The 16937-nt window shown below is 44.2% G+C and overlaps 1 pseudogene; it reads right to left on the bottom strand.

The window, feature by feature from the left end:
- Positions 1-1769: 1769 nt before the first annotated feature.
- On the bottom strand, positions 1770-1888 carry LOC124621227 (annotated as a pseudogene).
- Between the last annotated feature and the right edge of the window lie 15049 nt (positions 1889-16937).

The raw sequence follows: 16937 nt of genomic DNA, 5'->3' as shown, positions 1-16937 counted from the left end.
TGGGTAAGGATTACGCCCTCGCTGTCCCAGAACATGGACACCATCATTTTTTCAGCACTGGCGGTTACCCGAATTTTTTTTGGTGGCGGTGAATCTGTGTGCTTCCATTGAGCTGACTGACGCTTTGTTTCTGGATTGAAAAATGGCATCCACGTCTCATCCATTGTCTCAACCGACGAAAAGAAAGTCCCATTCATGCTGTCGCTGCGCGTTATCATTGCTTGGCAACATGCCACACGGGCAGCCATGTGGTCGTCTGTCAGCATTCGTGGCACCCACCTGGATGACACTTTTCGCATTTTCAGGTCGTCATGCAGGATTGTGTGCACAGAACCCACAGAAATGCCAACTCTGGAGGCGATCTGTACAACAGTCATTCGGCGATTCCCCAAAACAATTCTCTCCACTTTCTCGATCATGTCGTCAGACCGGCTTGTGCGAGCCCGAGATTGTTTCGGTTTGTTGTCACACCATGTTCTGCCTTCATTAAACTGCCGCACCCACAAACGCACTTTTGACACATCCATAACTCCATCGCCACATGTCTCCTTCAACTGTCGATGAATTTCAGTTGGTTTCACACCACGCAAATTCAGAAAACGAATGATTGCACGCTGTTCAAGTAAGGAAAACGTCGCCATTTTAAGTATTTAAAACAGTTCTCATTCTCGCCGCTGGCGGTAAAATTCCATCTGCCGTACGGTGCTGCCACCTTTGGGACGTATTGACAATGAACGCGGCCTCTTTTTAAAACAATGCGCATGTTTCTATCTCTTTCCAGTCCGGAGAAAAAAAATCGGAGGCCTTAGAACTTGAATGCACCTCGTAATGTCTGAAATTCGCTAAGGAAGTATTATAAGCCCTCTGTTGTTCCTAATCAATACAAATGATGCAGGAAACAGTCTGAGCAGCCCTCTTAGATTGTTTCCAGGTGATGCTGTCATTTACTGTCTTGTAAAGTCATCAAATTATCAAAAAGAATCGCAAAATGATTTAGACTACGTATCTGTATGCTGTAAAAGGTGGCGATTGACTTCCAGCAATAAGAGGTCTGAAGTCATCCATATAAGTCCTAAAAGAAATCAGCTACATTTCAGGCGTACGATAAATCACACAAATCTAAAGGCTGCAAAGTCAGCTAAATGCTGAAGGATTACAATTACGAATATCGTGAGTTGGAACGATTACATAGATAATGCTGTGGGGAAAGCAAACCAAAGACTGCAATCTATTGGCAGAACACTTTAGAAAATGTAACAGCTCTAAAAAATGGTTCAAATGGCTCTGAGCACTATACGACTTAACTTCTGAGGTTATCAGTCGCCTAGAACTTAGAACTAATTAAACCTAACTAACCTAAGAACATCACACACATCCATGCCCGAGGCAGGATTCGAACCTGCGACCGCAGCGGTCGCTCGGCTCCAGACTGTAGCGCCTAGAACCGCACGGCCACTCGGGCCGGCTGTAACAGCTCTAATAATGAGGCTCTTGACAGGACACTTGTCTGCCCTTTCGTGGACTACTGCTCTGCTGTGTGGGATCCGCATCAGATAGGGATGACGGAGAACACCGAAAAACTTTAATGAAGGGCAGCCTTACTGCACCGACCGATCGCCGTGTCATCCTCAGCCGACATGCATCACTGGATGCGGATATTCCGGGGCATGTGGTGAGCACATCGCTCTCTCAGCCGTTCTAAGTTTTCGTCACCGGAGCCACTACATCTCAGTCAAGTAATTCCTCACAGTGGCTGAGTACACTGCACTTGCCTACAGCACTCGGCAGACGCAGACGGTCACCCATACAAGTGCTAGCCAAGCCTGACAGCGCTTAACTTCGGCGATCTGATAGGAACTGGTGTTACAACTGCGGCAAGGCCGTTGGCGAAAAAGTCAATACGATGATTAAAATGACGTGACAGAAGAACAGAAATTAATAACTTATGTTTAAATTACATAAATGAAAATAATGATCAAAGTCATGTATATTAAGATTTAAAAATAAGAACTTTTCAAGCACCTGACCTAACTCGAACACACAACCTTTTTTCCATGTGAAACGTGTACACTACGCAACCATTCTGAATAAAACCCTTTCTTTAAACCTGTACACCGTCACACACAATGCTAAATTTTGTTCGTGGATTACTCACAAACGAATGCCCACTAGGGTGAATGGCTGCAAAGTGTGGTACGTGGAACCTACACCTACATCAGTTTATAGCTGCTGTAACGTTTTACTATGTTTACGACGTTGCTCATCGAGCCATATACGTTATCTCACATTTCTAGCTGCTTCTCTCACACAATTTATGATAAAAATTCAGACATTCAGGGTCGCCACCAGCCCAAGCCCTTCCTAACCATTTAGAAAAAAAACGGAGCTGGAAAATTATTAGTTTAATTACTTTAAAATTTAATTACAAGTACGCAAATTTCTTTAAGCAGCCAGGTAAATAGCACTCTGTGTCGCGCACGAATCAACTTGATTAATTCAGGATTTGAAATCGGAGTAAGGGGGTAAGATCGACACCAAAGAATTCATCTTTCACGTAGATTATTTGTTGTAACTAAATATTTGGTTGCACATCCTAACTACACATAACTGGTGCCTGACTCGAAATACTTAAGTGAGAATGAAACAGAGCACAATTTAACTACAGCAAGAAGAAACACAGAAGACGGGGGTGGGAGACAATTATACTATCATCTCCTTTGCATTAATACCATAAAAATATCTCAGTGAGATTTGCATTACGATTCTACTCATGCACTATTCTGGACAGAGGTTTAACCAATACACAAGGCTGTGCGATAATTATTTAACATACTAACTGCTTCTGCTGCTTGCAAACGGCCGAACTAGAACACGTGGCGCATTCTGACTCAAACTGTTGTGCTGCTTTGTAGAAAGCGCACGAAAGAACAGATATTCTTGCAGAAATTGTAGCTCATTAAACAAGCAAACTGTTAAAATGAAGCCTATTTCGGTGCCGTGGTGGACCAGAAGGGTCACTGATTACCAAACACGTGGCACAAAATCGACACACAAAGCTAAAAGCAATTTCCACAAGATATAAGATTAAAAATAATTAAAAAGTAACTCGCTTCACACCCTTCAGTTAAGCTCAAGTTCTTAAGTGTTTCACCAGTTAAACGTAACGAAGTCCTAACTCAACCTGATTCCAATCACCTGAAACCCCCCTTAAGAGCTACGATCCGTACTCGCCAAGCGTTCACCGAAGAGTGCCCCTTTCTCTCTAGAGATTACCTAGCTCCCCGTGCAGCGGAAGCTACCAGAGGGGTAGCCCTCCGTCACCAACCTCACACACAAAAACAGCCTTCGACACGGCCTTCGACTAAGATGGGTAAACCTCTCTGTTGAGGTATTGGAAACCTAAGTTGGTCATCCTGTGCTCTCCTTCAAACGCGAAGCAACATCGTCTGCTCCCAGCAGACGATGACCAACTCAGGGTTTCCCACAAAACAAAACCGAAACCTCACGTTAAAACACACATATAATAATCAATAGGCCTTATTTCAGTGCTCAGTCTTTCTGGAAGAGTTCATGAATTGAGCTAAAATCAGGTAGTAAAATGAATAAGTTGTACCGAATTCGACAAGCGTCTTATGAAACGACTTCACAGAGACGTTTCAATGGTTTCAAAAAGTAGAACCATTGTTTTTTGGACCTATGTTGACCACGATTATTTGCGTATTTCGTTGTCCTCTCTTTTGTACTTATAGTAGTGAAACGCCTGTATGTTCCCTCCACAGATCAGGCTTCGCTTTCATATTCGTAGTGGCTTGACATATGAACTGTTGAGGTTCACACAATTGTTTCGTTTTTCTCCAAAGGTTTGTTTAACTTTGGCACTCGCGGCGTGCATCTCTTGCGTAGACACGCATGCTTCTACATCTCTTCCTTTCTGGTCTAGAGAATCGTGTTCCTTCATCTCGTCCTCGATACCGTAATTGACTTGCAGCAACATCACCTTAAAGCTCGGCAAGTTCTGCGCTGCCGGAAGAGAGCGGTGGTATGCGACTCGCCGTAAATGGGAAGCTAACTAACTAGTGGGGTTGGCCCCGGGCGCTTTATAGAGCCACATAAATTGACGCGCGCGTCGCCCGCCGGCTGCCTCGCGACGCAGAGCACACGGCGGCGGCGGCGTCGCGGCGGCGGCGTCCGTACGTCGCGCGCTCTCGCGACTCCCCCCGCTAAATAAATAGAGCCATATTTCGCGGGACAGGGAAGGCGCGTCGCGGCGGCTCTGGTGCGCCGTCTGGCGGCAGCCGCGCCGCAGTAAATCAGCGGCGGGGGCGGCGCTAAATGAGGGCGGCGGCTCGGCCCGGCGCTTCCGCCCCCGATCGCCTCGCCTCGCCTCGCCTCGCTCCGCTGATTTATGCCCAGCCGCCCCCGCGGTGATTATGTCGTTACGACGGCCGTGTCGGCGGCCGGGCCTGCCGTGCGCGTCTCGGTTACGGCCCGCCCCAATTTCGCGCGGTCTCAGCCGGCGGCGAGACCGCAGTTCCTCCGAACTAGCGAGGCCCGCTTCAGCTTTACGGCGCCGTCGTTCGTTCGCTTATCCTCGCGAAATCATTTAAGGGCCGCGCCTCATTAAAGCGCGCCGCTACCTCGTCGTCCGCGGTAAACGCGCTGTCGCTAGACTCCTGTGGTTATCCCTGAGAAGGGAGAAAATTGAGAGACTGGAGCAGATCTGACACTTAGTTTTGCCGTCATACTGTCCTCGGTACTGCTGACAAGTCTGGCGGAACCACGTCTCTGTGCGTGTGCAGAGAGGAAGCTTTTGCAAACCGTACAATTAGGTGACAGAAGTCACCACATGAAAATGGCGGTATAGTACCGCGTACACAGAGTTTAGGGTTGTGCACTGGCGGGGTTGTCATTTGTTCCTAGGTGAGTCATATTAAAAGGTTTCGAACGTGATTACGCGACGGCCGGTGTGGCCGAGCGGTTCTAGGCGCTTCAGTCTGGAACCGCGCGACCGCTACGGTCCCAGGTTCGAATCCTGCCTCGGGCATGGATGTGTGTGATGTCCTTAGGTTAGTTAGGTTTAAGTATTTCTAAGTTCTAGGGGACTGATGACCTCAGATGTTAACTCCCATAGTGCTCAGAGCCATTTGAACCATTTCGTGATTACGGCCACGTGAAGGGAATTAAAGGACTTTGAACGGGGAATAGTAGCTCGAGCTAGACGCATGGGACGTTCCATTTCGGAAATCGTTAGGGTATTCGGTATTCCGTCGTCCATAGGGTCAAGAGCTTTCCGAGAGTACCAAGCTTCAGGTATTACCTCTCAGCACGGACAACGCAGCGGCCGACGGCATTCGCTTAACGACCGAGGGCAGTGGCGTCTGCGCCGACTTGCCAATGCTGACCAACAAGCAGCACTGCTTGAAATAACCGCAGAAATCAATGTCGCGTGTACGACGAACGTATACGTTAGGACAGTGTGGCAAAATCTATCGTTAATGGGCTACGGCAGAAGACGACCTACGCGATTCCCTTTGTTAACAGCAGCGCCTCTCCCGCACTCGTGACCATATCGGTTGGATATAGACGACGGGAAAACAGTGCTCTGGCCAGGTGAGTCCTGACTTTAACTGGTAATATAATAACGATGGCGTATGACGAGCGCCTCCCGTCGGGTAGACCGCTCGCCTGGTGCAAGTCTTTCGATTTAACGCCACTTCGGCGACTTGCGCGTCGATGGGGATGAAATGATGATGATTAGGACAACATAACACCCAGTCCCTGAGCGGAGAAAATCTCCGACCCAGCCGGGAATCTAACCCGGGCCCTTAGGATTGACAGTCTGTCGCGCTGACCACTTTTTTCTCCTTCTTTTTTTTTATGCATTGCATTAGCGCCCTTTTCTTTAGGGGGCGGGGGGGGGGGGGGAAAGGAAGGCAGGGTAAACAAACAGTCTTTATTCGTACACTTGTGCTGTCCTAGGGAACCACTCAGCTACCGGGGGCGGACTCTTTAACTGGTAAGACCTGATGGTAGTGTTCGAGTGCGACGCAGACCCCACGAAGTCATCTACCGAAGTTGTCAACAAGGCACTGTGAAAGTTGGTAATGTTTCGATAATGGCGTGGGCTCTGTGTACATGGAACGGACTGGATCCTCCGGTCAAACTGAATCGGCCATTCACTGGAAATGGTGATGTTCGGCTACTTGGAGACAATTTGGAGCCATTCACGGACGTCAACTTCACAAACAAAAATGGAATTTTTGTGGATGACGGTGCGCCATGTCACTGAGCCACAATTGTTCTCTGTTGCTTTGAAGAACATTCTGGACAATCCGAGCGAATTATTTGGCCTCCCTGACGTCCCGACATGAATCCTATCGAAAATTCACGGGAAATCGAGAGGTCAGTTGGTTCACAACATCCTGAACCAGCAAGCACTTTCGCAATTATGGACAGATATAGAGGCAGTAAGGCTCAGTATTTCTACAGGGGACTTCCAACACCGGCCGGAGTGGCTGAGCGGTTCTGGGCGCTACAGTCTGGAACCGCAAGACCGCTACGGTCGCAAGTTCGAATCCTGCCTCGGGCATGAATGTTGGTGATGTCCTTAGGTTAGTTAGGTTTAGGTAGTTCTAAGTTCTAGGGGACTGATGACCTCAGTAGCTAAGTCCCATAGAGCTCAGAGCCATTTGAACCATTTTTGTACTTCCAACGGCTTGTTCAGTCAATGGCATGTCGAGTTGCCGCGCAACGCTGGGCAAATGGTGGTCCGACACGATATTAGGTGGTATCCCGTGACTCTTGTCACCGCAGTGTATGCTGCAGATTATATGGCTTTTTAAGGCTTCACTATGGGTGCACAGTGTATGAATAAGAGAGATCTTATTTGATGCCGTACATCATAAGGGGATTAGGTTGGCCACGAGTGCTTACAGGACCAGTCTCATAACCAGCGGCATGTCCTAATGGTGCAGCAGGCACGTAAGTTCTTCGCTGCTCCCAATTCACCAGCAACGCACTGTTGCTCATCGAGAAGTGGAATACATTCTCTCTAATCATGCACGAGCAACATGACCGTTTGGGACCCGCTTGAACCATGAGCTATAGTCACTTCGTGTGAGACAAGTAAAGACCCAAACCCAGGGTTGATGTCGACTGCCTTCCTAGTTACTGCATAGGCCTAGAGTAATTTTAGATGTGGTGTGATACAGGAGAGGCTAGCTTTCTGCATCTGTTTTAATGCAGTATTTTACAACAGTTTAAATGAACATTGCAATTATGTAGCTATATTCACGAATTGTCCTGACCAGAGGGACTTTCTTGGCTGTTTTTCTGTTTTCCCTGATCGTATCCACAAAAATCAGTGAACTCAAGCCATCACTGTGTTCGACCTTGAACAGTAGCCGATGTTGAGGACAATGGAGCAGATCAGACGTGCTGCAACTGTTAAATTCCTAGTCTGTTCCGATACTGCAAGTGTCCTTAACTCTCTGCAGAATTTGTAGCCAGCAGGTAATGTAGGCCAGAGTATCCAGGTCACCCTTCTCCACCTACAAATACTGGGGAAAGAGGTGTCTTTCTACTGGATAGCAGGGTATTTGGATATTAAGGGAAACGATAAAGCAGATGTAGCAGCCAAAGAGGTGTAACGCTATAATGAGATAGTTCAGTGTATAGTCCCCCTATATGCTATCAACTCACTATTGCGGTACCGAGTCATGTATAGTTGGGAAGAAGAGTGGCTGGAAGCGACAGACAAGAAGCTGCATCTAGTAAAGTTAACAGTGTGGAGATGGTGTACCTCCTTCTAGTCACGCAAACGGAATGAGGTCCTTCTCACTCGTCTTTGAATAGGACACAGTTCTATGACGCATGGCTTCTGTTCTGGCGGGAGGACTCTCCCATGTATCGTGCTTGTGACGTACAAATCATAGTGCGCCACGTTCCACTTGACTGCGTTTTACATTCGGATATGAAGTCAGCAGTTAATTTACGTAGAGATTCGTTCCCTATTTTAAATTACTGTGACACGAATGTGATAGAGCTTTTATTTCTGTGTAATGTCCTGCTTGATCCCTAAAATTTTGGGAACTATGTATGTATTGTCAGGATGGCGGGCTTATCCATAGTTTCGAAAGTGATCAGACAGTCACATATCCCTATGTAATTATTTCAGCTTTTCTCTTGTACTATTTGTGTTTTAATTGACAGTTTTAGAACGTCCGGCCTCTTTTACGCTATCTTTCAGGATGAGAGATAGTGTGATTGTACGAATGACCGTGGGTGAGTTTCTGAGGGAGGGAGTGCAATTTTGTATCGGATTGACTCTTACTTCTTTTATAACATTTTCCCCGTTTTAACCAAATTCGTCTGTTTTAATTTTAGTGAGGATGCTGATAACCCCGGCGTTGAGTACCTGTTACGTTAGTACACCAATATATTTGACTTGTTCTTATAATGTCTTTTTATACGGTCCAGTTCCTTTAAGATAGGAAAGCTGTAAAGATAAGAACCAACAGATTTTTTGTTGTGTTATACATTTGACTCACCAACCGTCACTCACAATCTTATTCACTTTATGTTTATTTTATACTTCACCCCTCTTCAGAATATGAACAGGTTATAGCTTTTGTTCTTCGTTTACAGGTAAGAACGTCATCAGAATGGAGGATACGGGATTACGGCGTCTAATCCAGGGTGCTGAGAAGGTAAGGTTTCTGTAACTTGCGGACGTCTCTAAAGCTGTATTGAAAGACAGGTCCGTTAAGCACAATGTTACGCACCTATACGGGCCATCAATCATAAGATACACAAGGTGTTTACGTAAGAGTGTGCAGTATTTAACAGGAGATAGAGGATGCTCCAGTGAGCTGTTTGAGGTAGGGAATCTGGAGTCCGAGAGCCAGCTTAAGAAGATAGATAATAGGAATGAAATCACAGTACTGTGTACTTTTTTATTTAAATTAGTTATAGTTAACTGCAAATGCCGTCACTGACACAGTGAACGTACCATTTGTATTTTATCTTACAAAATTTGCTGAAACTGACGGCCCTCAGCCTCAGTGCAAACATGACATCGCCGAACAAGATTCTGACGTACTCTGACAAACATATCTGGCGGGTTCCGAATCACATGACAGGCGCTACAGTTCTGAGTCTCATACACAAGTGACTTAAGGTACCGCCGTAGAAAATAATCAGGGGTATTCAGGTCAGGTGACCTGGCAGGATAGGTCCTCCTCTTCCTATCCAGCGACCAGGAGATACTGTACCTGTGCTGCTCCATCACACTGTATTGCACGTCGCTGAATAGCACTTAGCAATGAATGGGTCTGTCGTTGATTCGTAGCACGTTCTGTCATGGGACAAGCAAATACGATACAACAGAGCTACCTTATGGACAAGTAAAATAAACAAAACTTGCATCATGACTTCCTGGTGATCAGGCTCGACCTTCTCCTTTCCTTGTACGCTTGTTAGTAGTAAATAATCTGGAAACAGTAATGCTAGACAAAGTGGTAGGCAAGTTTAGTTCCATATCTCCTTAAGCTAGCTCAGACCCCAGGTTCCCTACCTTAAATTGTTCTGTGGAGCATCCTTTATGTCCTGTTATTTTTGCACACTCTTACGGAAACAACCTGCATAGCAACGGTCTTCTCAACCTTGAATGTAAGTGTAAGCGATATCCGAAATGTAGTTTTTTATAGCAATTTTAGGCAAAGTGCAACTGCTGTCAGTCTTTAAATTTATTTTTAAAGAGGCTGTGCACTCTATTAATTTAGAACATGATTTCTATTACCAATAGACGCAGCGAAGAAATGTCACAAGTGTCTAGCGAATTATTTTCTTCAATATTTCATTGATACATAGCAACATATTAATCTGTTATAACAGTGAAAGGGTTTAACGTGAATTAAGAACTCTCTTTCTGTACAACAGATAGGAACATCACCATTGCGCAGTATTTATCATAATATGAATTAGGAATCTTCCATTGAAACTCTGCAGTGCAAAGTTTAAAAATACAACTGCATTGTATTCCTAAACGATTTGTTGCATAGTTACAGATGTGTACCAAAACTACAGATAGATCGTAATTAAATTAACGAAATTCAGCAAGTGGTGCTGGATGAAATTTCAGAATTACATCGACAAAATTCGGGAGGTTGTAGAACGTATTTTGAAGAACAAAATGAGTATAGGTTCAAATGGTTCAAATGGCTCTGAGCACTATGGGACCTAACTTCTGACGTCATCAGTCCCCTAGAACTTAGAACTACTTAAACCTAACTAACCTAAGGACATGACCCACATCCATGCCCGAGGCAGGATTCGAACCAGCGACCGTAGCAGCAGCGCGGTTCCAGACTGTAGCGCCTAGAACCGCTCGTCCATCCCGGCCGGTAATGAGTATAGGAACCCTTGTCCAGTAACGTCAGCCAATGACGTTACAGAAAGTCGAAGTTATAGCCGCCGCTGCCTGTAAATGTATGTACATAGGTAGTGATTCCGTGATGATATTAGAAACTTTCAGGGATTTTGGACAAGGATATGTGTATCAATTTGAGGCAAGGGACCTGGTCCGGAGACGAACGAGTCGGAAGCTATAAGAGAAACTCTTTCTGATACCTCCGACGATAGAATACATGTACCGGTACCGTTTTTACTCATATTGCATGGTAGGCAGCTTTCAGAGGTGGTAGTACGGACTAAACAAGAAAAAAAGTGTAGAAAACGTGGGCTCCAGAGTGCATACATAAAAGCTTTGGAGCACGTGTTCAGTAGAGGAGATGTGTTTCACAGCAGCGAAGACGAACACCCCCTGAGGTATGCATTTAAAGAGCCCATGATTATTGGACATTTTTTCCTCTTATCATGGCCGATACCATCAAATTTTCAAAGTTCCCTAGCCTAAAATCTTAGTAACAACAGTAACGCACATAAATTCACTTCTAGAGACATCAGAACGATTTTCGCTCGTAAATCTCCACTCGGTCGTTTCCAGACCAAGTTCCCCTACCTCTAATTAATACATTTGACCTTCTCCAATATCACTGAAAGTTTTTAACATTATGACAAAGCAATCCAATATATATTTACATACATATAGAGGCATCGGCGCCTTTGGATGACGTTGCTGGACACGGGATCGTATCCTCATTTTGTTTCTGAAGACACCTTCTACATCCCATCGACGTTTGCGGTGTTGTTACGAAACACTCTGTATAGAGCCACTCCGGGCACGAAGAAAGGAGAGTGTCTGATCATAGCCATGCACTGAAAATGTCTGTTGGTGGACGAAGACTATTACAAAAGAAACTGGGAAAATGAATTACAAAGCGTCTGTGAAAGAAGGCTGTTCCTCAAGACTGAAATAATGCTTCGACTTCACAAGAAAATGGGCGAATAAAATATAAAGAAAGTGTGACAATACCAGCCTCCTCTGCCTAGTACAACAAGACGCAGCAACTCTGGGAGAGCTTAAAATATAATGTTTGAAAACAGGCTTGAAAACCAGTTGCAGTAAAAAACCAAAGTTACGTGTAATGCAGACGTAGAAAATAAAAGTATACAGACAAAGAAAAAAGGCATACAAACTAGTGATCAAATGGAGTCGGGTAGCGTTCGCCCGCCATTCGACAAACGATAACTCTTCTACGGGATTGCCGCGCAGGATGTAGAGTGATTCATCATTCCAGATCACTCGTTTCCAGTCGCCCACTGCCGACTGGGGTCTTCTATACACCACCTCAAGCGTCGCTCAGCACTGACTCCAGAAATGCTTGGCTTATGGGGAGTTGCTAGACCACTGTGCGCAGTTCTTTTTAACTCCCTACGCATGGTCATTGTGCTCTCTGGACTCATGAGTGATTCCTTCCACTAATTTCATGCGATATTTACAACCACCATCGGCATTGGTGGTGGTGGTGGTGAGTTCCTATGAGACCAAACTGCTGAGGTCATCTGTCCCTACCCTTACGCTCTACTTAACCTAACTTAAACTAACTTACGCTAAGGACAATACACACACAGACTCTTGTGGCTTAACAAACTACGCCTTAAGGGTGCTACTGATGTCTCTGCGATTTGAGATGACCCAAAACAACACGTACAGACTCAAAAGGGTTTCAATAAAGAAAAAGTTCACTCAACATACCACATTGTGCTGGTACTGCTAGGTGAAAGTTGATGCTGTAGACAGAGCTTCACTGCCGCCAAAGTCATGAGGTGACAGCCAATTCTGACACCAATTTTGATGGTGATCAACAGCCAGGTGTAAGCGTGCATGTCATGGAGAAATGTTGATGTCTCGTCAGTGAGACGTGACGTCACCACGCAGCTCAGGTGCATGTTATGCTGGCAGCAGCATAGCAATGAGGAAGTGTCCCCCTCTCAACATCCCGCGATGACCTCGAAGACAGCCCATCGCACGCTCACGTGGAGACTGCCGACTGTGGTCCAATGTGAAGACTGGTCACCCACCATGGAGTGACTAAGACTGCAGCAGTTGTTCACGAGTCGACCAGGAAGCTGAACGCATGAGCCGCACCTGGTCGGTGTGGAGATGGCGACTGGCAGATCACCCACAGTGACCTGTTAGCGCTCCTTGCCTCGCTGTGGCAATTCAGTAATTATTCAGACTCACCAAATTCGGTTCATTCGTCCTATTGTTGATTTTGCAGTGCCCTTTGGGTGCTCAAGTTATGTATTGTTACCTCACAATGCCTCGTTATCTAGCCAGGCATTGTATGTGTTTCATCCAGTCTTGCACAGGTTTGTGGCAATACTCGCCTCTTACTTTGGCAGCTGTTACATTGGCGGTTTGCCTCAATGACTTTCAGATTCGCACACCAGCCTAAAACTAACCTTCTTCATTAACTGGCCTGGTAGAAGTTTTAAAAGATTTAAACATTTATAATAAAATTATTCCGCAACACTATGAAGTAATTTGGAAGCGTCATTAAGTAGAGGGAGATACATATTCCTGAAAGACAAAATATCGACGGTGCAAAATGTGACTACCACAATACGTAATGTGTTGGATGGAAGACAAACGGCACTTATGAATTAGCTAGTGCTTATAGCTGGCCAGGGGGCCTGACAGTACATGAGAGCACTATCAGAATCAACTCGAAAATTCTTCATAACAGCGCAGGTAGTGCCATAGGTGGGTGCGGAACATAACACAAACTATGAAGTAATTTGGAAGCGTCATTAAGTAGAGGGAGATACATATTCCTGAAAGACAAAATATCGATGGTGCAAAATGTGACTACCACAATACGTAATGTGTTGGATGGAAGACAAACGGCACTTATGAATTAGCTAGTGCTTATAGCTGGCCAGGGGGCCTGACAGTACATGAGAGCACTATCAGAATCAACTCGAAAATTCTTCATAACAGCGCAGGTAGTGCCATAGGTGGGTGCGGAACATAACACAACGAAAAAGTTGGTAATGTGACGTAATTCAGACGAGTAAAGTCTTATTCGTTGCCAGCTTCTGGGTCCATAAACTCAGGCAAGAACCGTTAGTAAAGTTACTGCAAAAACTTAAAGGGGAAGTACTCCAGCAGCAAACAATTGCCCCGAGAACGCCAGCAGACTCCAAATTTCCAATATTGACATTATATCAAGTGCACCTGTAGCACAAAGTCCATGCTATAAAATGGGACCTACTGGATATGTGACACACAACACGTGCATGTACTGATGGTAGTGTTTGTTTAATTATGCCTGATGTTGAAGGCCACAGTAGGATGATGCACTTTGTTGCCACAAGAGTAGTGGCCCGTCAAAATTTTCGGTGTAGCCCTTAACCTAGATATTCACGAAAAATGCAGAGAATAGAATGTGACAGCTGTGTATGCGATGGCTTTGGCGGATAATTATACAAGCGTTATGGGTTCTTGCAGACAAGGAGTCTTCCAAGAAACTGCAAATGTATCTTTCTCCGAGAAGCCTAACAGGAGATTTTGACCAGAATGAATACACAGAGGTAATGGGAAAACTTCGTCTTACAGACACAGTATAGTGGAAGAAAGCCAGAACCTTCCTGTTAGCTACAGCAGTATACCATTGCTAAAGCAAAACTACCACAGTAAAGCTTCTACTGTAAACCGTTTGTAAGACAAACAAAAAAAATCAATTGCCATAGGCGCACAAATTATAGTCTACCACTGTTCGGCGAGTCTCTGTACTTTTATATTGCTCGGTACAGCGTGATGTGTTTACAAATGAAAAGCACAATGTTGTGTATGTTCTACACAATTTATTACGTTAACCAGTGTTCAGCTTATAAGGCTCTCATCAGGCCATAAATGGCTACCGTCGTCAAATAAGGTACAACATTCGTGAAGAACACTGAGAAATATGTTACTTATCAAGAGTGAGGCACGAACACGCAGTAAACGTCATATTTGACAGTGCAGTGGCAATGTAATTCAAAAGATGAAACTTATGTCTTTTAGAATTCATTATTTTTAATTTCTATTCATTTCCGTGTTTTTATATTTTATTTTTATTTAATTTTATTTTATAAGCTTTAACTTTTTAACTGCATTAGCACTGCACTGTCAAAATGTGTTCGTGCTCACCAGTTACCTCACTCGTGATGAATAACGTCTTTTTCACTGTTGCTCACGAATATTGTATCTTCTTTCATGGCGACAGTAAAAGACTGATGATGGCCTTATAAACCTAAAACAGATTAACAAAGTAAATTCAATATGTATACAACATTATACTTTTGATTTATGATTATGTTGTTTTACGAAGAAGCGACGGAAGAAGCAGTTAACATGACGTGCAGCCGGCCGAGCGGTTCTAGGCGCTTCAGTCCGGAACCATGCTGCTGCTACGGTCGCAGGTTCGAATCCTGCCTCGGGCATGGATGTGTGTGATGTCCTTAGGTTAGTTAGGTTTCAGTAGTTCTAAGTCTAGGGGACTGATGACCGCCGATGTTAAATCCCATAGTGCTCAGAGCCATTTGAACCATTTTTTGACGTGAATACTTAAGGAAAACACCACAAAATCTGGGCAGTAAATTTATCGAGTATGTTGATTCTGGGAGTGTTTTGAACGGTCATTTCATTGTTTCCAGTTTCTCTTATGATCTCATTTATGGGATAACCAACTAGTAGCTTCTACAACAACGGTAGCTGACGAATTAGATTAAACACCGCTGGTACTCCTCCAACATCGAATTTGCATCTGTTAAGGCAATAATGCTCTCTATAATACCAAAAATGCCCATGTTTTGTTTAATGTACACGAGAACTGAATGAAAGACCTCGTTGGATTGTAGAATTTAACACTGTGGAAATGTAAAATGAAACCTAACGAGAGAATGACATATGTGGTTTAAATCCTCTTCGATGTACGATGACTTTGGTTCTACATTTTTCCTAAACACGCCCATCAAATGGGAGGACGATTCCTACAATTACACTGTTGCCAATTTTTTTCTCATTATTTCTATATGAATTCGTGCTCACTAATGTACCACGATCTTCTCGAGATGTTAAACTGAATACTTAGTTCCCCATATACGGTGAAAGTCCTATCACCATTTTGAGAACAGAAGGTCTGATACGGTGAATTACTACAGGCCGCAACGTACTATTTCTCTTTTGCGAAGTAGTCGAAATTTTCGTTCAGAACTGAGGAATAAAAGATTTCCTAAAGCGCTTGTGCACCGAATGCCCTACATACACCCTGCAATCAGTAAAATAAAAATAAAAATAAACAAAGGCCAAACAACAGCTATTGACAGTGCGGATACAAAGCTCGAATTTTATCAGTGCAGTATATGGCACTTTGTCCACTGCGTAAACTGTCTATGAAGTCTCTCTAACAACACACCAGCGCACCTACGGTATAGTCTGATAGCAGCATATTGCTGTTAAAAATAAATACTATCACGGAACACAATGCACAAAAATCTCATATATATTTTCCGATAACCCGCTCTTTATCGGAGTGAATGCCAAACATCTCTTCATGCTTTTTTTGCATTTCCTCGATAATCCACGCTGATTGAATCACCTGCCGATGTGCAGTATGCGTGTTGGTTAATTCAAATGTGAGCTTTGAACATATTCCTGTGATCACAGCTAATTGAATGGATGGGTGAAGGAGAATAGAACCCGTGGGACAGTATAAAAACCAATAAAGTATTTATTTTATTTGATTTTTTTGACAGGCTTATATTTTATGCATATTTTAAGTTGTACTGTCTCATCAGAGAACATATATACCATATCGTCCCCGATTTCACAACGAAGTAGGGTATTTACAGCGATGTAGTAGCAACTCATTTTAAAAAGAATCGATACAGTAACAGAAATTAACATCCAGTAGTGCGCCTCTAATCGTGGTAACACACGCTAAACTTTGTTGTGATTTGCTGGCGAAGGTTAACAATACACTGTAATAACTACAGGATGACCTAGGGGAAACAAATAGCTAGACATGAACAGTAGTATGTTCATTATTAAGGAAAAATATTGTGTTTATACAAAATAAAAGGTTAACGTGTATTTGATATGCAGAGACACTTACGGAAAAACATGTCATCTTGTGCGGCGGCCAGTCTCTCGAGTAGTCTCCGAGACTGTATCAGATGTTATCCAGAACTCTAGCCAACAGGCGTTGGAGAGTCAAACTTATCTCTTCTTCGAACGCAGCTTTCAGCTCCACTAAACTTTGGTGTTTGTTAATGCATTCACGCTCTTACGAATACCCCACAAGACAAAATCACAACAAGACAAAACTGCTGTGGTTGATTGCCATGACATATCAGGACTCGACCTGGAGCTATGCATTTAAAATGGTGATGAAATAGCCGCCGTGTTGCAACGGGGGATTCAGCATTTACGACAAAGGTAACATTCGAAGACACGGGATGCTCTTTCGTCCATTGTTCCACCGCTGGTG

This window comes from Schistocerca americana, chromosome 6 (assembly GCF_021461395.2).
Source record: "Schistocerca americana isolate TAMUIC-IGC-003095 chromosome 6, iqSchAmer2.1, whole genome shotgun sequence".
In the NCBI taxonomy this organism is placed as follows: Eukaryota; Metazoa; Arthropoda; class Insecta; order Orthoptera; family Acrididae; genus Schistocerca; species Schistocerca americana.
Note: the sequence above shows the minus strand (reverse complement) of the source record. Positions and strands in the feature narration are given on the sequence as shown.